This window comes from Eubalaena glacialis, chromosome 6 (genome assembly GCF_028564815.1).
Source record: "Eubalaena glacialis isolate mEubGla1 chromosome 6, mEubGla1.1.hap2.+ XY, whole genome shotgun sequence".
NCBI lineage: Eukaryota > Metazoa > Chordata > Mammalia > Artiodactyla > Balaenidae > Eubalaena > Eubalaena glacialis.
Window position 1 is genome coordinate 9,546,411 of NC_083721.1, and position 17,911 is coordinate 9,564,321.

Here is a 17,911-nt window from a genome sequence, read left to right on the forward strand (position 1 = left end):
GAGATCTGGGTCACTGTTTCCTAATGTCTTGTGGGTGTACACGTGGCCTCTGAGTTGAAATGTATTCACACTTGGAGATCTTGATGATTCTAAGGCACACGTCGCGCTTCAGCTGCCAAAGGAGCCGTGTGTGTGGTGTTTCCTTTGTTTAGACTCATTCAACTTTGGCCACTTTGCTATCTTTGACTGAAAGGCAGTGTTTGTATAATTGTTTGAATAGCTCTAGAATTTTGGCCTTAATTTAGAAAAATCAGTGGAAAATATCAGAACCCAAATACCTGTGATAACTGTGATAAGAAGTGTAGGTTTTAAAAAAATTCATAAAATTGGAGGAAAAATGGAAAATTTTGTGGTGAATTAGCTTTGGGCATGCATTATTTTTAAGCATGTGAATTGTGTATTCATGTGTGAAGAGCAAACAAGCTATTAAGGGGCATGCTTGAAATACTAGAAATAAACTGATGAAGGGTATGAGCATGTCTAAAGGTGAGGTATAATTAAGGACTTTTTAATATGTCCCTCTCTGGGAGTCCTCCCATCATGAGGGATATGTTATTTAAATTGTACTCAACTTTATTTGCTTCCCACAACACCTGTTTATATATATGTATAAACAGGGATGCTTATTTTGTATGAAAGTCTTAATTTCTTTCTCTTGAGGAGTTTGTTAGAGATAGTTAGAAATCACAGATTCAAAATTTAGTTGCTTATATCAGTTCTTAGTTCTGTGCATTAGCTAGAACAATGGAATAATGCGAAATGAAAAGCAACCATAAACATGTTTGTACCCACCTTGTTGAGCACTTCTGCAAATATCATTAACTTTTCAGATTTTCAAAATCTGGATCTTGTTATTAAGAAGTGGCAACAGCTCTTGGTAATAGTAAACATTACAGAACTTGACAACAATTTGGAGAAATGGAAATAGATTGATAGCAAAATATGACTAACTATAGAAGCAAAATGTAAGGAGAAAAAATAATAGAATCTTTAATTCTACTGAATTAAGAAGTCTGAAGATTTATTGAGGTGAATTCTGTAAGCAAATTTTGTCACATAGTTACTCAAGAAGTATTAGAGGAATATTGGGCTTTGGTAGTATGCTCAACTGACCATGGAAGGTTTAAATACCTTCAAATACAAGGGCACCCACTGACATCAAGAGCTTTCAACACCTTACTATTCCATATGCAAACCTTACATTACAGCTTCTTGAGGTTTCAGTTCAAGCCAATCTGTGACTTGCTTCTTTACAGGTCATGGTGGTTGCATTAAGAAGCTTCCAGAATCTTTGATAATTAAGAAGTCTTTTTGTAGGCTGAAGAATCAGCAGGTGGAATATGGATTCTAGGTTATCAAGCTTTTAGGTTCATAATTAACAAACTAAAATATGCAAGAGGAAAAGTATCTTCTCTTCCTGCCATCTAATATTCATTAGATAATTTTCCAACTCCCCACCCCTTAGTGAGGTCCACTGGTAATTTATTTCCAGTTTGGCCTTCTCTTCACTTTATCTGTGGAAAACATTGAGGCTTCTGTTGTCATTTTGGTTGCACTTCCATCAATACCCAGTGTAGCTTAAAATGACCTTTAATTTTCCATGACTCAAGCCTGCAGAAAAACACTGTGGGTCATTTTCCTTGGTTGGTTTTAGCCATTGCCTCTGACTTGATGCTCTGCCTTACAATCACTTGTCTGTCTTTTTTTTTGTGTGTGTATCTTGTATACCATTTTTAATTTAATTTAATTTTATTTTAATTGAAGTAAGGTTGATTCACAATATTGTGTTAGTTTCAGGCATCTAGCAAAGTGATTCAGTTATATATATATATATATTCTTTTTCATTATAGGTTATTACTAGATATTGAATATAGTTCCCTGTGCTATACAGTAGGTCTTTGTTGTTTACCTGTTTTACATATAGTAGTTTGTATCTGCTAATCCCAAACTCCTAATTTATCCCTCCCTGCCCCCACTTTTCCCCTTTGGTAACCATAAGTTTGTTTTCTATGTCTGTGAGTCTGCTTCTGTTTTGTAAATAGGTTCATTTGTATCATATTTTAGATTCCACGTACAAGTGATACCATATGATAATTGTCTTTCTCTGTCTGGCTTACTTCACTTAGTATGATAATCTCTAGGTCCATCCATGTTGCTGCAAATGGCATTATTTCGTGCTTTTTTTCTGGTTGAGTAGTATTCCGTTGTGTGTATATATATACACACACACACACACACACACACACATACATACATCTTCTTTATCCATTCATCTGTTGATGGACATTTAAGTTGCTTTCATGTCTTGGCTGTTGTAAATAGTGCTGCTATGAACATTGGGGTGCATGTATCTTTTCAAATTAGAGTTTTCATCTTTTCTGGATATATGCCCAGGAGTGGGATTGCTGGATCATATGGTAACTCTATTTTTAGTTTTTTGAGGAGCTTCCATACTATTTTCCATAGAGGCTGCATCAATTTACATTCCTACCAGCAGTGTAGGAGGGTTCTCTTTTCTCCATACCCTCTCCAGCATTTATTGTTTGTGGACTTTTTAATGATGGCCATTTTGACTGGAGTGAGGTGATACCTCATTGTATCAATAGTTTTGAGTTGCATTTCTCTGATAATTAGCGATGTTGAGCATCTTTCCATATGCCTATTGGCCATCTGTATGTCTTCTTTGGAGAAATGTGTATTGAGGTCTTCTGCCCATTTTTTGATTCAGTTTTTTTTACTGTTATTGAGTTGTATGAGCTGTTTGTGTGTTTTGGAAATTAAGCCCTTGTCAGTTACATCACTTGCAAATATTTTCTCCCAGTCTGCAGGTTGTCTTTTTGTTTTGTTTATGGCTTTCTTTGCTGTGCAAAGGCTTATAAGTTTGATTAGGTCCCAATTGTTTATTTTTGCTTTTATTTCTATTGCCTTGGGAGTTGCCTGTCAGTCTTTTAATTATTTATTTATTTATTTATTTTTGGCTGTGTTGGGTCTTCGTTTCTGTGCGAGGGCTTTCTCTAGTTGTGGCAAGCGGGGGCCACTCTTCATCGCGGTGTGCGGGCCTCTCACTATCGCGGCCTCTCTTGTTGCGGAGCACAGGCTCCAGACGCGCAGGCTCAGTAGTTGTGGCTCACGGGCCTAGTTGCTCCGTGGCATGTGGGATCTTCCCGGACCAGGGCTCGAACCCGTGTCCCCTGCATTGGCAGGTGGATTCTCAACCACTGCGCCACCAAGGAAGCCCGCCTGTCAGTCTTTTGACATCTCAATATTCCCTGCACTCCCCGAGGATTGTGGAGATGAAGGTATTGATCATAGTGCTGTAGGTGTTGAAGCGCTTTCTCAGGGAGACTCTAAAAGTCGGTGTGTGCTCAGCCGTTCACCCAGACAGCTCTCCGAAGTCCTCAGGGAGAGATTCCCACCAGTGCAAGTATGCGATGCAGTCATTGCATGGCCAGCTTGTGAAAACGTGTTGGCCCTTGACTGTGTACTCTTCTTTGCATTTCTCTACTATCTGCTGTGTGGATGTAACAAGTACTTTAAATGGGTAACCTTGTTTTTTCCTTCAGATTCAAAACTGTTCCTGCTCTGTAAACTCTGGTAATACTTGTTAGTCAGCTCAGGATAGCAGTTTAAAGAGTCTGCTAATTAAGACATCATTAAGTGAAGTATCCTGGGCTCCAGTGTATTGCTGAGTCACTCTGTTATGAACAGATGAGCACATCAGGTTCTAAGAAGTCTGTTGATCCTAATTTCTGAAATCAGAGAGCACAGGGTTTTTTTTTTTAAGAGCAACCAAACTAAAATTACCCCATGTATTGACAACAGGAGATATAAGGGACCCGATAATTGAAAGCATTTCTGAACCATAGGGGTCAAGCTAGGCAGTATTTGTGTTAGTTTTTTTTTTTAATTTACCATCTTAACCATTTTTTTTAAAGTCTTCCTTGAATTTGTTACAATATTGCTTCTGTTTGTTTGATTGATTGATTGATTGATTTTGGCTGTGAGGCATGTGGGATCTTAGCTCCCCAACCAGGGATCAAACCCACACTCCCTGCATTGGAAGGCGAAGTCTTAACCACTGGACCACCAGGGAGGTCCCTTGTGTTAGGTTTTTAAGAATTCAAAATACCCTTTTAGTGTGGTGAAAAGGGAGCCCTCCTGCCCTGTTGGTGGGAATGTAAATGGATACAGCCACCATGGAGAACAGTATGGAGGTTCCTTAAAAAACTAAAAATAGAACTACCATATGATCCAGCGATCCCACTACTGGGCATATACCCTGAGAAAACCATAATTCAAAAAGACACATGTACCACAATGTTCATTGCAGCACTATTTACAATAGCCAGGACATGGAACCAACCTAAGTGTCCATCGACAGATGAATGGATAAAGAAGATGTGGCACATACATACAATGGAATATTACTCAGCCATAAAAAGAAATGAAACTGAGTTATTTGTAGTGAGGTGGATGGACCTAGAGTCTGTCGTACAGAGTAAGTCAGAAAGAGAAAAACAAATACTGTATGCTGACACATACATATGGAATCTAAAAAAAAAAAATGGTACTGATGAACCTAGTGGCAGGGCAGGAATTAAGATGTAGACATAGAGAATGGACTTGAGGACACAGCCGGGAGGGGGAAGCTGGGGTGAAGTGAGAGTAGCATCGACATGTATATACTACCAAATGTAAAATAGATAGTTAGTGGGAAGCAGCAGCATAGCACAGGGAGATCAGCTTGGTACTTTGCGATGACCTAGAGGGGTGGGATGGGGAGGGTGGGAGGGAGACTCAAGAGGGAGGGGATATGGGGATATATGTATACTTATAGCTGGTGCACTTTGTTATACAGCAGAAAATAATACAACATTGTAAAGCAATTATACTCCAATAAAGATGTTAAAGGAAAAAAGATGTATTTAAACAAACAAACAATAAGCCAAAAAAAACAAAATACCCTTTTAAATTCATTAATTCTTTCATTTCTTTGCTCATTCATTTCAAAGTCTTGCTTAGCACCAATGAAGTGCCAGGTGCTGATGTAGGCACTGGAACCCCGAAGGTGCATTGTGTCCCCTCTGCAGGGAGCACAGGGTCCAGTGGGTGATCTGGGTTCTCAAGAATGATGACAATTGGTCTCCAAGGCTATGCAGGAAGAATGCTTTGGTGTTGGGAGAGGAAAGAGGTACCCTAATTCTGCCTCAGGGCTCACAGAACTGTGTAGATATTTTTTTTTCTCAGGGATTACAGAGCAAGGAAGGCTAGTTATATAAATGTGGTGCTTTTTGAGCTGAACTTTTAGAACTTTTCTGAGTAGGAGCTTTCCAGATAAGTGTGGTTCTTTGCAGATTAAACAGTGTTTCTGAAGACCCAGAGAATGATGGAGGTTTGAAGGTCTGCTCATAACAGTGTATTTTCTTTTTTTTTTTAGTATTTTAATTTTATTGGAGTACAGAGAACAGTGTATTTTCATATGTGTTATTTATAGGAAGAAAGAACACTTTTTCCCCTTAAAGATTTATTGTTGTTCAATATTTGCTATTTGTATTACTGTTTGGTTTCTGCATTTTAAAACTCTGAGCCATATTTTATATGTTTTAAAACACAGGTCAGTGGAAAAGTAAGATTCAGTGACCAATTTTCATTTAACACAACTTTTCAAGAATCCATTTAATTTGTAAATTGAGGTTGGTTTCTGTCACATCTTTTAAGCATATAAAAATAACTTATTCTCTGTGGTTCATTCCAGATATTCTTAATATGAAAATTATTTGAAGTTGATATGCTTTTTCTACCTCAGTGGCAACTGGTCGCCTATAGATGTTTGGATTTTATATGGTTAGACATGGATGTGCAAAGGAGTTACCACTGCTCTCATTCCTGAATCTGGGATAACAGGCAGGATTTTAAAAGTGCAAATTAAATGCTCGACTGCTGGCAAGAGAGGAGTGAAGATAATTTGTTTCCCTTTGGGATCTGATGACTGTTAATTCTTCATGAACTTGGCTTCTGCCAAACATATATTGTACTTTCCTCTGATAGGAAATTCATATTGTTAAACTCTATGTGAACTCAAGGTATTAATGTAGAGTGCTTACTAGCAAAAATGACTTGCAAATGTCAGATAAAATTAAATAACATGGCTTAATAAAATAAGCTTGTTTCCGAAAATCTGTTTTTCATATTTGTGAAAGAATTATCTGTCCTGTTATTTAAACCAAGATATTGCCAGGACAGGGAAAAGAGACATTCTTTTATCAATTATTGAGGGAACCATTGATTTCACAAAGCCAATTAAAGTATTTCTGGGGGAAAAAGTAAATATTAGTTTTAGAAGCATTTCTTTTTAAAAGAGACTAGGATAAGAGTACTGAATAAAAATGACATCCTATTCATTGCCTAAGGCATAGTGAATAGCTTGTTCTCAGATTTGTTACTTTAACTGACTTAAACAAATAAGGACAGTTAGGTTTTACTAAGACATAGGCATAAAAGTGGATGGACTTCATGGCCATTCAAAAAAATTTTTGACTTGAACAAATATCCCATGGTTTGACTAAATATTTTGTGAGCAATGTAGTTACCGTCAAAAAAGCAAATCTGAATACTAGGTGCTCTCTCGGGATGCCACCGGGGGTCCCCTTTATTGGTTGTGGTCTTTGCTGGAATTAAGCGTGCATAAACATTTGTCTGGCAAAGTGATCTGAAGCAGAAGAGAAACAGGGCACTGGAGGAGCCCGGATCGGCAGAATGGGCTGCTTCCAGAGCATGTGACTCCTGGTTGGAGCACTCTTTAGGGAAAGCCTGTTAGATTACTTTGTGGTGGGAGAGAGTGGGGGGAGTTTTTTGGAATAATATTCTTCTTAGGTGACGCTGACTTGATCTATGATGCTCAAGAAATATTTCTCCTTGTAAGGTTGGTCTCAGGTGATTCATTAACTATGATGGATCTGGAATCTCCTGGATCTCTGTTTAGAACCAACTCCTTCAGAATAAAACAGAATTATGGCTGTGGAGCAAGGTCAAGTCTATCTTGGAAGATATGATATCAGCCTTGGGACAAAGAACATCCTAACAAAAACCTTTTCAATAATCCTTTATGGTTCTGTCAGCTGTGCATGACCTCACAGCTCTCCTCCATCCTGGGGATAATGAATTCCGTAAATCTACTCAACAAGTGCACAAAGTCATCCCTATTTTATTTATTTTAATTTGCAAATGGTCTATTTTATGTTTCTTTCCTCCATTTTAAGGAGATGCTACCAAGTTAAAGATCACTGGAATTTGGTAAAGAGCAATTTGAAGAGCAAACATAGATATAATTCAAGACGTTTCTATTTTTCCCCTTTGTAGGCATTTAGCTACCCATCAATTTTTTTGGTAGATGGATAGTAGAAACTAAATTTCTGTTAATTCAAAGTCTTTCCCCCTTTTCTTGAGGTTTCATCCTTATCCTGGCGGCTTAGGGAGATCCAAGATACTATGGGCACGAGGCCATCAGGCAAGTGTCATTGTCGGGAGTTTGATGCCATATCAGCCCCATCTGGCCCACAAGGCTGGCTCAAGCCCCAGGTTCGCCCCATGCTCACGGGAGAGGCCAAAGTCCCACTGGGCTTGCATGGTGCTGCAGCACCAGGGCTCCGGGGTTTGTAAGCAGACCATGCAGACAATTCTCTGATTGTTGTCCTGAGTTGGGCATGAGAAAACTTTGGGGTCTTGCTTCTTTTCCATGAACTCTACCTAGAAAAGGGCCTCTTGGATTATCTGGATCTACCTTGGGTTCTCTTGTTGAACCCCCAGATCTTGGTCTGGGAGTCAGGGCAAAGAGCTTCCCTTTCTGGACCCCCATTGATGTCTCAACCGTTTTCTTCACCTTTAAGTCTGTCTTCCCTCTTCCCAGCCCAGAGATGCTTTCTCTTGTCTGGAGCAGCACGATCTACCTCATCATTTTTTCTTATCTCTTGTTTATTGCTTAAACTTTAGGTCTTGAGCTTTTTTTATGTGTAGTAGCAGAGAGAAACCACAAAATAGATGTACACATGACAACATGGGTAGATGATTTATTATTAGTAGTAATAACTTAATGAATTTGTTATTAATTAATTAAAAACACACACACAATGGCTCTGCATATTTTAAAAGGACACATGCGTATTCAGGGCTAAGCCAGTACTTCAGAGTACATTACCTACAGGGAACTAGGGGATGGAGTGGGGGGGTGATGGATCAAAGGGAAGAGATGAACCTGAGAGGGGCTTTGCATGCACTGATGTTAGTGATACAGTTTCCCAACAGGGGAGGGTCATGATGAACTGATTTCTGTGTTTGGGACCCATAACAACAAACCAACCAGCCTTTATTTCCTGAAGCATTTAGGATGTGGGCAATGCAAGCTCAAAAGTGTGGCCTCTGGAAAAGCAAAGTCTGTAGATTCTGAATAAGGAAAGCCATGTTCGAAGTCATATTCCAAAAACTTCCCTTTTTTCTCCTTATTCTGCTATAAAGTCCCTTCCCTGACTCAACGGCTGCTTCTCACTGACTCTGAGTTGGCAAAGGCCAGGGAACATTGCTATGCATACAAGGAGACACCAGGGAAACCCTCAGTTAATATGGCAAGTTTTATTCCACTGCATCTCTCTCCTTAGTGCAAACCAGGATTTCCTTGTCATTCTGATTTCCTGGCCTTTCCTTTGAGACCAAGCCATTGCTTTCATGGTTTAGGTGATTGGAGTTCTGGATCCCCCTCTGCATAAGTCATATGACCTCCTGAAGCAAGAGGGGTCAACTGGGAGGGATCAACCTCTCCAGGGAGGTTCTCTGAGCAGTGGGGAAACATAAAGAGCAAAGAGGTTCATTCTAGGTGTGACACATCAATTTAACATTTTTCATGAATTCCTCTGGTAAATTCTTCCATGGAATCTTATGAATGACTTATTTCAGTCCTTTTGCTAGCACCCCTGAGCATATCTGCGATCCTGAAATAACTTCCCCCTCACAGAAATAACTCCCTCCTCACAGCAGAAAAGATCACATAGCATACATATCAGTCATTAAACAGGGAGCCTAAAACTGTGCAGCCTCCTTTCTGCAAAACCTCTACACGTCAGGACTAATCATTGGTATTTTCATATCTATCCAAGGATGGGCAAGAGCGAGTGCAACCAGGGTGTCCTGGCTTCCAAGTTCAGCCTCCTCAGGTGTGGTTCAAGGCTCTGCTCAGTGGAGTGGAAGCCCCCTTTCAGCTCCACACGTCTGACCCCTTTTCTCTGTGCTGGCATCTGTTCTACCTTTGAGGCAATCTCGACTATAATGATGCCCTTACCTCTAGCCATGCCGAAAACCACAGGGCAGGCAGTTGCTATATCTTTCTTCTCTAATCTCCCCCAGTCCCACATATTGGTACCTCCTTCTCATCTTGTCAGAGGGAGGGAGGGCATAATTATATTTGTTGATGGTTACCAGGTTTTTCCTTCTCTCTGGCTTTCCATATCTATCAGGCTCTCAAATGGTCTCTCTGTCCCTTTGGTTTCTTTGACGTTCCATCTATATTTTCTTCTAGATGACATTCTTATCACCTAGGGTGGGCACTGGATCTAAGTGGAGAGACTCATACAACCTTCTGGAAGTCTCTATGTTAGTAAAATGCTTCGGCCAGAAACCCGGGAATCACGATTGACCTTGCAATCTCCTTGCCCTCCATGCCTCCCACCTCTGCCCCACCCTGAATGTGGTCACACATCCATCCATCCATTACCTGGTCTTGCGGATCCTGCTTCCCGATAACTCTTACAGCGCCCATTCCCTTGTCCTGACTCACCAAGCCTCTTCCCTCTCCAGCCACAAGCATTCTTGTCCCCATCATCTCTTCCCATCCTGCTGCCAAAGTGATCTTTAAAAACCCAACCCTGGGGCTTCCCTGGTGGCGCAGTGGTTGAGAATCTGCCTGCTAATGCAGGGGACACGGGTTCGAGCCCTGGTCTGGGAAGATCCCACATGCCGCGGAGCAGCTGGGCCCGTGAGCCACAATTACTGAGCCTGCGCGTCTGGAGCCTGTGCTCCGCAAGAAGAGAGGCCGCGATAGTGAGAGGCCCGCGCACTACGATGAAGAGTGGCCCCCGCTTGCCACAACTAGAGAAAGCCCTCGCACAGAAACGAAGACCCAACACAGCCATAAATAAAATATGTAAACAAATACTTTAAAAAAAAAAAAATCTACAGAAACATCGCAAGATAGAATAGTCGGCATTCACTTGATCCCAGGATTTTGGGGGTCTGTAGGATATAGAAGGAAACTTTAGTGCATTTAAAATAAATTAAAAAAAAAAAAAAAAAAAAAAACCCAACCCTGATTCCTCTACTTATGACCACTTAGTGGCTTCCTATTGCCTTTAGAATAAACAGCAAGCAGAGTTTATAATGTCCTGACTGTCTGATCTGGCCCTTGCTGACCCTACATCTTCTTCCATCACTGTCTCCCACGTCCCTTCCACCTCATTTCTCAGAGTTCCTTGAAAATGCCACACCGTTACCCTCTTGGCCTTGGTTGGTGTTGTTTGCTCTAAAGGCAGTGATTCTTTTTTCTTTGCCTCGTTGTCACCCACTCATCCTTCCTGTCTTGGCGTCATTCCCTGGACTAGGTTGGTCCCCATAATGCATTTGCCCAGCCCTGTACTTGTCCTTTGCAAGTGTTTCATAATTTATAATCACTCTGCTTATGCCACCTTTCTCTTTAGACCATCAGTTCCACAGGGGAAGTGAGCAGGTTTGTTTTTCTTCCCACTGTACCCTCCATGATACTTGGAAGATAGAAGTGGCCCAGTAAATATTTGTTGACTGGCTGATTTTCCTAAGTTGGTGAATTGCTAATCCCAAGTTCAATGCTCTCAAACAGCACTAAGAAAATTCACCTTTGAAACACAACTGCAGCATGCTCAAGTTAATTCCTTACCTCTTGCCCATGCCTATAAATATTACATTTTGGGTTAACTAAGACTTTTTCTAGCTCAGCACAAGACTGTCTAACGTTTGTGTTCCAACGATTTCCTTATGTCTCGTATGTTTCCTTTGAGCCATGTCTGAGCTTCAGTCCTGCAGAAATGATTTCTCATCTGTTTCTTGTACTAGATAACACCATATTAGTCTTGAATAAATGTGACAAAGCTCTAGCCAAATTCATCATCCTAGTAGAAACCGATGCCCAGGATTTCAATCAAATGGAAAAAGAAGAGATAAATAGGCTACTCTGAATTTATTTATGAATTGTGTGCTCCCAAAGTTACAGCCTCTAAGGGCTGAAATAAAATAATGAGGCTACCATTTCTCTGTACCTAGGAATATGTCCAAGTCAATTCTGGCTTCCCTAGACAATAGAGACAGGGGAAGTCCCATAGGCAGAAAGGTCTTTTTCTCGTGTGGATCAGGAGGCAGGAATGTCATAGTAAATGACACCGCAGTTCACTTTGGCTCAAGCCCCAAAGTAGGAGTCATCCTTAATTCCTTTCTCTCAAAACCTACACTCAAACTGTTAGTGAGGCAAGAGCATCTCAATCTCTAAAACATCGTGACTCTGTATATACTTCCTTATATCTCTACATTTACACCACCATCTCCTCACTTTCCCCCGAAGCTCCTGACTTCCACTCTTGCCCCGCTAAAATCCATTCTATACGCAGCAGCTAAAATGATCCTTCAAATCCACAATCAGGTTCTATCATTTCATTGCTTAAAAACTTTCAACAATTTCCAACAACTTAAGAAAACAATCTGAATTTCCTACCCTGGCTTACAAGACCCCTTCCTTGGGGAGAGATTTATGAGATGCCCTTTTCAAAAGCAGCAGCCCTCACCAGGTTCCATCTCGTTATCTGGCTTGGCTTTTCCTCAGAGCACCTATTGCTACCTAACTGTATTCTGGGTACTAACATGATTATTTGTTTTTCTGTCTTGCCCACCAGAATATCATCTCCTTGTGGGCAGGGATTTTATTTTTTTAACATCTTTATTGGCGTATAATTGCTTTACAATGTTGTGTTAGTTTCTGCTGTATAACAAAGTGAATCAGCTATATGTATACATATATCCCCATATCCCCTCCCTCTTGCGTCTCCCTCCCACCCTCCCTATCCCACCCCTCTAGGTGGTCACAAAGCACCGAGCTGATCTCCCTGTGCTATGTGGCTGCTTCCCACTAGCTATCTATTTTACATTTGGTAGTGTAAATATGTCAATGCTACTCTCTTACTTTGTCCCAGCTTACCCTTCTCCCCCCTACCCCATGTCCTCAAGTCCATTTTCTACGTCTGTGTCTTTATTCCTGTCCTGCCCCTAGATTCTTCAGAACCGTTTTTTTTTTTTTTTTAGATTCCATGTATATGTGTTAGCATACGGTATTTGTTTTTCTCTTTCTGACTTACTTCACTCTGTATGACAGACTCTAACTCCATCCACCTCACTACAAATAACTCAATTTCGTTTCTTTTTATGGCTGAGTAATATTCCATTGTATATATGTGCCACATCTTCTTTATCCATTCATCCGTCAATGCACATTTAGCTTGCTTTCATGTCCTGGCTATTATAAATAGTGCTGCAGTGAAGATTGTGGTACATGACTCTATTTGAATTATGGTTTTCTCAGGGTATATGCCCAGTAGTGGGTTTGCTGGGTCATATGGTAGTTCTATTTTTAGTTTTTTAAGGAACCGCCATACTGTTCTCCACAGTGGCTGTATCAATTTACATTCCCACCAACAGTGCAAGAGGGTTCCCTTTTCTCCACACCCTCTCCAGCATTTATTGTTTCTAGATTTTTTGATGATGGACATTCTGACTGGTGTGAGGTAATACCTCAATGTGGTTTTTTCTTTTTTACATCTTTATTGGAGTATAATTGCTTTACACTCAATGTAGTTTTGATTTGCATTTCTCTAATGATTAGTGATGTTGAGCATCCTTTCATGTGTTTGTTGGCAATCTGCATATCTTCTTTGGAGAAATGTCTATTTAGGTCTTCCACCCATTTTTGGATTGGGTTGTTTGTTTTTTTGATATCGAGCTGCATGAGCTGCTTGTATATTTTGGAGATTAATCCGTTGTCAGTTGCTTCGTTTGCAAATATTTTCTCCCATTCTGAGGGTTGTCTTTTCATCTTGTTTATGGTTTCCTTTGCTGTGCAAAAGCTTTTAAGTTTCATTAGGTCCCATTTGTTTATTTTTGTTTTTATTTCCATCTCTCAAGGAGGTGAGTCAGAAAGGATCTTGCTGTGATTTATGTCATAGTGTGTTCCACGTATGTTTTCCTCTAAGAGTTTTATAGTGTCTGGCCTTACATTTAGGTCTTTAGTCCATTTTTAGTTTATTTTTGTGTATGGTGTTAGGAAGTGTTCTAATTTCATTTTTTTACATGTAGCTGTCCAGTTTTCCCAGCATCACTTATTGAAAAGGCTGTCTTTTCTCCACTGTATACTCTTGCCTTCTTTATCAAAGGTAAGGTGACCATGTATATGTGGGTTTATCTCTGGGCTTTCTATCCTGTTCCATTGATCTATATTTCTGTTTTTGTGCCAGTACCATACTGTCTTGATTACTGTAGCTTTGTAGTATACTCTGAAGTCAGGGAACCTTATTCCTCTAGCTCCGTTTTTCTTTCTCAAGATTGCTTTGGCTATTCGGGGTGTTTTGTGTTTCCATACAAATTGTGAAATTTTTTGTTCTAGTTCTGTGAAAAATGCCATTGGTAGTTTGATATGGATTGCATTGAATCTGTAGATTGCTTTGGGTAGTATAGTCATTTTCACAATGTTGATTCTTCCAATCCAAGAACATGGTATATCTCTCCATCTGTTTGTATCATCTTTCATTTCTTTCATCAGTGTCTTATAGTTTTCTGCATACAGGTCTTTTGTCTCCTTAGGTAGGTTTATTCCTAGGTATTTTCTTTTTGTTGCAATGGTAAATGGGAGTGTTTCCTTAATTTCTCTTTCAGATTTATCATCATTAGTGTATAGGAATGCAAGGGATTTCTGTGCATTAATTTTGTATCCTGCTACTTTGCCAAATTCATTGATTAGCTCTAGTAGTTTTCTGGTAGCATCTTTAGGATTCTCTATGTATAGTATCATGTCATCTGATAACGGTGACAGTTTTACTTCTTTTCTGATTTGTATTCCTTTTATTTCTTTTTCTTCTCTGAGTGCTATGGCTAAAACTTCCAAAACTATGTGGAATAATAGTGGTGAGAGTGGGCAACCTTGTCTTGTCCTGATCTTAGAGGAAATGGTTTCAGTTTTTCCCTATTGGGAACGATGTTGGCTGTGGGTTTGTCATATATGGCCTTTATTATGTTGAGTTAGGTTCCCTCTATGTCCACTTTCTGAAGAGTTTTTATCATAAATTGGTGTTGAATTTTGTCAAAAGCTTTTTCTGCATCTATTGAGATGATCATATGGTTTTTCTCCTTCAGTTTGTTAATATGGTGTATCACATTGATTGATTTGCGTATATTGAAGAATCCTTGCATTCCTGGGATAAACCCCACTTGATCATGGTGTATGATCCTTTTAATGTGCTGTTGGATTCTGTTTGCTAGTATTATGTTAAGGATTTTTACATCTATGTTCATCAGTGATATTGGCCTGTAGTTTTCTTTTTTGTGCATCTTTGTCTGGTTTTGGTATCAGGGTGATGGTGAACTCATAGAATGAGTCTGGGAGTGTTTCTCCCTCTGGTATATTTTCAAAGAGTTTGAGAAGGATAGGTGTTAGCTCTTCCCTAATGTTTGATAGAATTCACCTGTGAAGCCATCTGGTCCTGGACTTTTGTTTGTTGGAAGATTTTTAATCACAGTTTCAATTTCAGTGATTGTGATTGGTCGGTTCATATTTTCTATTTCTTCTTGGTTCAGTCTTGGAAGGTTGTATATTTTTAAGAATTTGTCCATTTTTTCCCAGTTGTCCATTTTATTGACATATAGTTGCTTGCAGTAGTTTCTCATGATCCTTTGTATTTCTTCAGTGTCAGTTGTTACTTCTCCTTTTTCTTTTCTAATTCTGTTGATTTGAGTCTTCTCCCTTTTTTCCTGATGAGTCTGGCTAATGGTTTATGAATTTTATCTTCTCAAGGAACCAACTTTTAGTTTTATTGATCTTTGCTATAGTTTCCTTCACTTCTTTTTCATTTATTTCTGATCTGATCTTTATGATTTCTTTGTTTCTGCTAACCTTGGGGGGTTTTTTTTGTTCTTCTTTCTCTAAGTGCTTTAGGTGTAAGGTTAAGTTGTTTGTTTGAGATTTTTCTTGTTTTTTGAGGTAGGATTGTATTGCTTTAAACTTCCCTCTTAGAACTGCTTTTGCTGCCTCCCATAGGTTTTGGGTCATCATGTTTTCGTTGTCATTTGTTTCTAGGTCTTTTTTGATTTCCTCTTTGATTTCTTCAGTGATCTCTTGATTATTTAGTAGTGTACTGTTTAGCCTCCATGTGTTTGTATTTTTTCCAGTTTGTTTTTTCCTGTAATTGACATCTAGTCTCATAGCATTGTGGTTGGAAATGATACTTGATATGATTTCAATTTTCTTAAATTTACCGAGGCTTGATTTGTGACCCAAGATATGATCTGTTCTGCAGAATGTTCCATGTGCACTTGAGAAGAAAGTGTATTTTGTTGTTTTTGGATGGAATGTCCTATAAATATCAATTAAGTCCCTCTGGTCTAATGTGTCATTTATAGCTTGTGTTTCCTTATTTATTTTCTTTTTTTTTCTTATTTATTTTCATTTTGGATGATCTGTCCATTGGTGAAAGTGGGATGTTAAAGTTCCCTACTGTGATTGTGTTACTGTCGATTTCCCCTTTCATGGCTGTTAGCATTTGCCTTATGTATTGAGGTGCTCCTATGCTGGGTGCATAAACATTTACAATTGTTATATCTTTTTCTTGGATTGATCCCTTGATCATTATGTAGTGTCCTTCTTTGTCTCTTGTAATAGTCTTTATTTTAAAGTCTATTTTGTCTGATATGAGAATTGATACTCCAACTTTCCTTTGATTTCCATTTGCATGGATATCTTTTTCCATCCCCTCACTTTTAGTCTGTATGTGTCCCTAGGTCTGAAGTGGGTCTCTTGTAGACAGCATATATACGGGTCTTGTTTTTGTATCCATTCAGCCAGTCTGTGTCTTTTGGTTGGAGCATTTAATCCATTTACATTTAAGGTAATTATTGACATGTATTGTTCCTATTACCATTTTCTTAATTATTTTAGGTTTGTTTTTGTAGGTCTTTTCCTTCTCTTGTGTTTCCCACCTAGAGAAGTTCCTTTAGTATTTGTTGTAAAGCTGGTTTGGTGGTGCTGAATTCTCTTAACTTTTGTTTGTCTGTAAAGGTTTTAATTTCTCCATTGAATCTGAATGAGATCCCTGCTGGGTAGTGTAATCTTGGTTGTAGGTTTTTCCCTTTCATCACTTTAAATATGTCCTGCCACTGCCTTCTGGATTGCAGAGTTTCTGCTGAGAAATCAGCTGTTAACCTTATGGGGATTCCCTTGTATGTTATTTGTTGCTTTTTCCTTGCTGCTTTTAGTATTTTTTGTTTGTATTTAATTTTTGATAGTTTGATTAATATGTGTCTTGGCGTGTTTCTCCTTGGATTTATCCTGTATGGGACTCTCTGTGCTTCCTGGACTTGATTGACTATTTCCTTTCCCATCTTAGGGAAGTTTTCACCTATAATTGCTTCAAATATTTTCTCAGTCCCTTTCTTTTTCTCTTCTTCTTCTGGGACCCCTATAATTCGAATGTTGTTATGTTTAATGTTGTCCCAGAGGTCTCTGAGACTGTCCTCAATTCTTTTCTATCTTTTTTCTTTATTCTGCTCTGCGGCAGTTATTTCCACTCTTCTGTCTTCCAGGTCACTTATCAGTTCTTGTGTCTCAGTTATTCTGCTATTGATTCCTTCTAGAGAATTTTTGATTTCTTTTTTTGTGTTGTTCATCATTGTTTATTTGCTCTTTAGTTCTTCTAGTTCCTTGTTAAACGTTTCTTGTAGTTTCTCCATTCTTCTTCTGAGATTTTGGATCATCTTTACTATCATTACTCTGATTTCGTTTTCAGGTAGACTGCCTATTCGCTCTTCATTTGTTTGGTCTGGTGGGTTTTTCCCTTGCTCCTTCACCTGCTGCATATTTCTCTCTCTTCTCATTTTGTTGAACTTACTGTGTTTGGGGTCTCCTTTTGCAGGCTGCAGGTTCATAGTTCCTGTTGTTTTTGGTGTCTGCCCCCAGTGGCTGAGGTTGGTTCAGTGGGTTGTGTAGGCTTCCTGGTGGGGGGGACTGGTGCCTGTGGTCTGGTGGGTGAGGCTGGATCTTGTCCTTCTGGTGGGCAGGGCCACGTCTGGTGCTGTGTTTTGGGGTGTCTGTGACCTTATTATGACTTTAGGCAGCCTCTCTGCTAATGGGTGTGGCTGTGTTCCTGTCTTGCTAGTTGTTTGGCATAGGGCATCCAGCACTGTAGCTTGCTGGTTGTTGAGTGGAGCTGAGTCTTAGCATGAGTTGGAGATCTCTGGGAGTTTCACCTTTTGATATTACATGGGGCCAAGAGGTCTCTGGTGGACCAATGTCCTGAACTCAGCTCTCCCACCTCAGAGGCTCAGGCCTGACACCTGGCCAGAGCACCAAGACCCTGCTAGCTGCATGGCTAGGAAGAAAAGGAAGAAAAAAAAAAAAAAAACAGGCAGAACCCTAGGACAAATGGTAAAATCAAAACTAAACAGATAAATCACATAAAGAAACATACACACACACACTCATATAAAGAATAAACAAACAAACAACAACAACAAAAAACAAACATACAGAACCCTAGGACAAATGGTAAAAGCAAACCTAAACAGACAAAATCACACAAAGAAACA

The 17,911-nt window shown here is 39.5% G+C and overlaps 1 long non-coding RNA gene across 1 annotated transcript in view; it reads left to right on the top strand.

Moving 5' to 3' along the window:
- LOC133093139 (uncharacterized) overlaps positions 1 to 17,911 on the top strand; it is a 156,137-nt gene that overhangs the window by 114,713 nt on the left and 23,513 nt on the right. The window lies entirely within an intron of this gene.